General features: G+C 28.0%; 1 long non-coding RNA gene across 1 annotated transcript; it reads right to left on the bottom strand.

Moving 5' to 3' along the window:
- Positions 1-5,186: 5,186 nt before the first annotated feature.
- LOC149056589 (uncharacterized) lies at positions 5,187-7,085 on the bottom strand. Its single transcript, XR_016190780.1, has 3 exons — positions 6,963-7,085; positions 5,625-5,846; positions 5,187-5,322 (listed from the first exon to the last, which is right to left on the bottom strand). It is a non-coding gene; the product is annotated as an uncharacterized LOC149056589 (long non-coding RNA).
- Between the last annotated feature and the right edge of the window lie 110 nt (positions 7,086-7,195).

Genomic DNA, 7,195 nt, shown 5'->3' with positions numbered 1-7,195 from the left:
AGTATTCGACTATCTGTCGTCGGGTAGATCAGTGTGTGGGGCTTCACACCCTCTTCACCGGACTGTCATCGATTGTTGCATGCACGAGAACACAATGTACCTACCCACCCACTTGGATCACATTAAAATAAGACTTATGGCATGCATATACTGTGCGTATATAATAATATGGTTTTAGAACATTTGTTTGTCTCTTCGGCGTTATTGTTTTTTTTTTCTATATAAAGTCCCAACATATTTTTCGATACGATACGGTCACTCGCCGGGGATTATCCATTTGACCCAACCAATTCAAAATATTTTCAAATGGTACATATATCATGTGCCGAAACGACCATTCACTATACAGACACTTTTAGGAATGTAAACTGTCATTGGCGTAGGTAAGGGGGGGGGGGTTGGGTCCATAAATAAATATAAAGAGAATTCCTTGAAAAACATTGTTCCGAGAACAATAGATACTATCGATTCACATCCACGTTAAAATATGTCATACCCCCCCTCCTCTTACCTACGCCCATGACAGTTTACATTCCTAAAAGTGTCTGTATAGTGAATGGTCGTTTCGGCACATGATATATGTACCATTTGAAAATATTTTGAATTGGTTGGGTCAAATGGATAATCCCCGGCGAGTGACCGTATCGTATCGAAAAATATGTTGGGACTTTATATAGAAAAAAAAAACAATAACGCCGAAGAGACAAACAAATGTTCTAAAACCATATTATTATATACGCACAGTATATGCATGTCATAAGTCTTATTTTAATGTGATCCAAGTGGGTGGGTAGGTACATTGTGTTCTCGTGCATGCAACAATCGATGACAGTCCGGTGAAGAGGGTGTGAAGCCCCACACACTGATCTACCCGACGACAGATAGTCGAATACTCGTGTCGTAAAGAATCGGTTTAAAAGAAAAATGTATGCTTTTTACCGTGCTCTACAGAAGAAGAAAAAACAAGCAACACGAGATAAATATGAAAATGATTAGGGTCGAGTGTACCTACCTACGCGTATGGAATATAATTTAAAGCTTACCTAAGCCGCGGCTAAAGATCGGATGATCAAATATTCAAATGTATTAAATATGTTATATTCAGTTTGTGGAATAATGGTTTCAGGCCGTGGTAGAAAATGATTTAAATTATTTTATATATATATATATATAATTTTGGTTCAAATTCCAAACTCATTAATACATTTCGTATCGCATATAATGTGTCTAGACAATAGATTAGACTATAATATGTTTCTACAGACTTTACGCTTAAACTCAATTGAAATTAATACAATGTTTTAGAAAAATCTAGATGAGTGATAACCAGGGCTCGGTACTTATAGGCTATAGCACTTAAAAATTAAAATCAATAACATAAGAGCTTAAAAACATCATATTATAAGCACTCAAATAAGCAAAAATATTTATTAAAAAAAAAATCTAAAATATTCTAACGAAAAAATCAAACTGAATAAAAATAAATCTTTATCATTATATTATAAAATAAATTAAACTTCACTTTCGAGACTTTAAAAATTTTATGGATTTTCTGAAAAATCAAATGTAAATGATATTTAAAAATAGTTGATAACATTGTAAAAATAAGTATTTTTTTTGTAAAATCACTTTCGAAAAAAGCACTTTCAAATTTCATAACTAAACGTTTTTATAACAATATGACAAACACTTCCATATAGCACTATGCTACATTTATGTTAATTCATAAAAATAAGCAAATGCTGTAAGTCCCGAGCACTGGTGATGACCATGTTTAATTTTTATCTTAGATGGCAGTTAAATATCAATTTTGTAATCTATGTCGTTTTATCTATGAATGATAGGTAAATTATGCTATTAGTTATTGCATAAAACTTACGTATACCAAAAAGTTGCTGAATCAGTTACAAATTTGAATCACAAGTCACAACATAACGAGTTCAAAAATTAAATTTTAATTCTTAGTGTTGGATCACAGTGACACATCTAGGGGGGTGCAAAAAGGTCTTTAGCACCCCCAAGTTAAAATTTAGCTCCCCTTGTTTTTTTATAAGTATATAATTATTATTATATACCTAATTTAATGAATTTTATGTTTTTAAATGATAAGAAATTTCCTGAAAAAATGTATAACTGTTTGGTCGTATAATATAATTTGTTATTTATCTTTGTTGAATATTGAAAAAGATTTATCCAATAAGATAAACACCGAAACTTTTTTGAATAAATATTGTATGAAACCCATAAAAATTATGCTGATTTCAAATGTATAAATTATTATTTATTTAACAGGATTATGAAATTAAAATGTTTCAATATGTTTCTGATATTGTAGTAAAAAAAGAGTATTATAAATGTTGTTCATTTTTTTATTTTTGTAAAAAGTCTTAATATAATTTTAAAGTTTTGATGTATCGATTAAAGTTGGTCTATGTGTAGGGGGTGTGGAGGGCTTTCCCCCCACGGCCCTGTGATGTATTGACAGATTTGCATCCCTCGTTTTAGAGTCTAGTTGTGCCTATGGACATGATAACAATATATTATATGATAATATATTGAAATCATTTTTAATATATCAACACTAATTTTCTATTTGACCTTCAATTATACTATTTACCTATATTATTTATTTTATTAAAAATAGCCACTAACATTATGTATAAAGTACAAAGTGCCATTTCCCATGGATTGTACTATTGTACTATTTACATTAAAATAATCTTTAATTATAATATTATATTGCATCATTTTTATTTTTTTTTTTATATTGAAAGAGAAAAGAGGCTTCAACAATTAAGGTTATTAGTCTTGTGTAGGTACATATTAAGTTGTGTGAGTTACATATATTTGAAATGTTGAGCAAATAATCTTAATAAATATTAAATTATATTATTAGAAACAACCATTAACATTATTTATAAAGTACAATGACTATTTAAATATAATCACAATTGTAAAATTATAAAATAAAATATAATGCAAATATCACACTCTAGGAAAGATTTTGACCAAAAAAAATTGCATAAAATGCTTCTCTGGACAAGTCTTCTCGCCCATAGTGTTCATGTTCACTCGTGAATACACCATTACTTTTGCCCAGAGAGGTTTAATTTTCTACATCTTAAAACCGATTCTACACGTGTGTCTTTAAGTTTTTATCAAGTAAAAGTGTCAATTTATTACGAGTATAATATGATCCCTATTTCCTCTCAAATTTCCTAAGCTCTGAGAATATTCATCTTGGGTGTGTGGCAGAGCAAGAAAGTCTCAGGGTCCAAGACAAGATAAATTAAATTGTATTTAATTAGGGATTTGAATTCAAATATTTTTTCTAGTATTAATACTATCCATAAACAGGAATTTGTATGTAGTTTAAAATAATACTATTTTACTATAAGTATTACATTTTTTTTTTTTTTTTTTATTGGTTTTATACGTGTATAAATATTTATACTTATATTTATACTTTTCTCTCTACTTTTGGTAAAAATATTCAAAGTTTTTACAAAAATAATTTCTCACCACTTAAATATTATTATTTTTTATATATTGTGCCACTAGCATAATATATGACTGATAATAATTTTGAACAAAGTTTTAGTTAAAATTATTGATCTAATAAAATATACTAATTATTTATTATTACTATCTAAAAACTTTGAGAGTAGTGTTCTTAGTTTTAGCTCAATCAGTAAATTTATATGGTTCTTTGGTCGGGTGGTGCTGGGTATGCAAATACACCACCTGCTGAAACTTGAAAACTATTTTTTTATTCAAGTATGTTACTATTAGTATATCTTTTGTAATTAATCAATCAAAAATTATATCTGAAATTTGTTTTCTTAATAGTTATCAATTATCATAGGCAATAGACATATTATAATAAGTAATAGGCATGAACACAGGCCTGTCGTAAGACATTTTCCGCCCTAAAGCGAATAAAAATAATAGTAAAATTTCTGTCTTTTTTGGAAATTTAATATTACAATTTGCCGCCTCAATTTTTTTAAATGTGATGCCGCCCTAAAGCAACGCATGGCTTGCTTGTACCCTAGCGACGGGCCTGCATGAACATATAATAAAAGGTATCTATAGGCTTGCTAGGTACATCTGCATTTATAGACCATGCCAAGCACTTCTGTTATTGTGGATAGGAATACATTTTGGATGGTGGCAAAAATAGAAGCGAATATAGTGATTAATTGTAAAATAGGAATGCACCACCTGCAAGCTATGTCTGTGCACGCCTATGTACAGGTTAAATTATCAAACTTAAATAAAGGACCATACAATAATATATTTCTTGAATAAATAATGTAAATAAATCATTATACATAGGTACCTATAAAGATACTGTAATATGTACCTAAGTACCTATAATATATCTTTCTGTGTTAGAAATATATTTAGAAATAATTTTTAAACACAAGTGATTTTCTTATTTTATTAAAGTACTGTGAATTACAATAACATATTAAGATGTTCATTGTGTGAATTGTAATACTGTAAAGTCTCTTGCATACAACTAAAAATTTTTACATTTCTAACATCATAACATTCATAATTAATTCCATTAAACTATTATATAAACATATAAATATAATTTATACACCTTTATACAAATATAATAATTTATGGTATGTTTAATAATGTAAAACAAATAAGCTGGTAACCAAATCTCTATTGACATGCAAAGTTCTCAAGAACATTTTTAATTTGAATATTCAAGGTAGTACCTATCGGTAGATAAGTTATTGGTTGTATTAATTATAAATTAAATATAAAATCTTATTTAGTTATATTTAAGACAAATTATTAGATAGCAAATAGAAATGTTTGCACATTATACTAAAGTCAGATTTATGTAGTTAGACATTTAAAATACCTATCATGCATTTTTGAAATATCCTAAAATACTTTCAATACTTAAGACCTAAGTTTCTGGTGAGCTTAATTCTAAATAAAAATAAATTATTTTTTATTTTTATAAATTTAAACCAATATATTTTATAACTGTTGAATGCATAAATTTATTTCAATATTAAACAAATGCACAACTCAATTTAGTTTTAATTTATAACATGCTAATAAACAAATTTGTTTCATACAATCTTAACAACAATTTAATGTCTATACTACATTCCTCACAATCATAATTAATTTCAAAAATGATCAAATGGTTATCCAGTAATATCATTCAGTATGTCATCCATCTGAAATTGACAAAAATGAAATATACAAATGAACTGAAGAAAACTTAATTGAGTGTTCATGTTATACATTGATATCTTTGTCTATCTGGAACTTGGAACCCCTCCTTTGCTATTTACAACAATGAAACAAATGTATTTAATTGTAATTCTTGTAAATATAGGTATTTTAAGTGTAACCATATAGAACATATTGTGTAACTCAACTACCACAAATTATGTGTTATTGATTTATTTTGATAACACCTTAAAGGACAAACAGTATATTGCCAATATGACATACTGACATAGTTCATATATGTGTAGTTGTATGCATAATATATTAGGTACAGTATGAACTTGTATTATTTTTCTATTTCATAGGCTATTTTGGTCATAAGTAATTATATTACTATACTTACTATTTTATTATACTATATTCCAAATAAGCTTGGAAAAACTGTGCAGCCTCTGATGATAGGACTGCTGTGATTGGCTAGTAGTTAACAACCGCTAACAAGAGTGCAAACTCTGAATGTTCTATTGTCAGAATATTGAATTTTTAATACTTGTTAAGTGTTTCTTTACAATTTAATTAATATGTTCAAGCTATCTGTACTATTAAAACTGGATACTGGTTCAACAAAATTTTAAAACCTATAAATTAAAAGTTTGTTAAAAATATTTCAATGCACCATATATTTTCTCTCAGACCTAAGATAAGCATAACAACCAAATTTGCGCACAGCAGATCCAATTTTGTAATGTTAACTTTAATATTAGAATTAACATAGAATCAAAATTGAAAGAAAAAATATTTTACAAGTAAATATTTATTTATATTTAATTTTTAAATGAAGTTATGGTTATTTAAAATTTGTAACATATATTTTACATTGTTATTTATTTATTTATTTATTTATCATGACTAAACGGGGGGCTGAGCACTTTGGACACAAATATCAATCCACGCACACATTTAGATATACCATAATAAAACTGTATAACATAATATCAGACAATATAATAATATGACCATACAAATAACTCATTTTTAAATTAAAATATCAATAAGATTCTCCAAGGTTCCCACAATAACATTTTTAGCTTTTAATTTTAGAATTCACTCTAATATTTATGTTTTTATAACTTGAATTCGAATCTTTAAAATGTATACTGTGTCTGTAGAATTGCCTTTAAGAAAATCATCATCTGAAAAGTTGTCAATTCATTGGCTGGACTTCCTAATTCCTAGTAGGTGGTACATCATATATTTCAGTTTTGAGAACCATGATATAATGCATGGTGTGAACTAAAAACAGTAACAGACAACAGTTAACTTTTAAGTGACGTTTAACAAACATTTAAAATTTTAGAGACCTCAGAGTAATAATTCATTATTGAGTAAGTTTCTGAGTATTGACATTAAGATTAAACCATTAAACTGCTTAAGTCTAACGTCTATAAAGACTACTAAGACTATAGTCATTGTTCATCAATCAACATAAACCACGAACTATGATATACAGGACTGGAAACAAATAGGTTGGGGGATGTGAGAGGTAAATCTACCTTAATTTATACAATGAGCGGGGTACGGGGGCTTCGAGTTCTTGTCAACACTAGCGCCATCTAGGTATCCAATACAAGAAATTAATAAATCAGTATGCTATCAACATTAACTGGAGCTTAATTTCCCGCCTTTTTCATGCTTTGAAAATATATAATTATACAATATTACTTATAATATATTATTATACATTTTATACCTACTTTATACTTTACGCTCTTGAAGTGAAGGCACTCCCTCGGTCACTAATGATCCTCTTTGGTATCCCGTAGGATGTTATAAATTGATCCAGACTTTTCACTACTCTTTCAGTACTGCAAATTTTTACTGGAACAGTTTAACAAATTTGGTTAGGTTATCTATAATCACTAATACATAACTGTTTCCACGTGTTGATCTAATAAAGGGACCTATGTGATCCAAATTTATAATTTCA

Source organism: Diuraphis noxia, unplaced genomic scaffold (assembly GCF_037042655.1).
Source record: "Diuraphis noxia isolate RWA-SAM2 unplaced genomic scaffold, SU_Dnox_SAM2 contig0003, whole genome shotgun sequence".
Taxonomy (NCBI): Eukaryota; Metazoa; Arthropoda; class Insecta; order Hemiptera; family Aphididae; genus Diuraphis; species Diuraphis noxia.
Note: the sequence above shows the minus strand (reverse complement) of the source record. Positions and strands in the feature narration are given on the sequence as shown.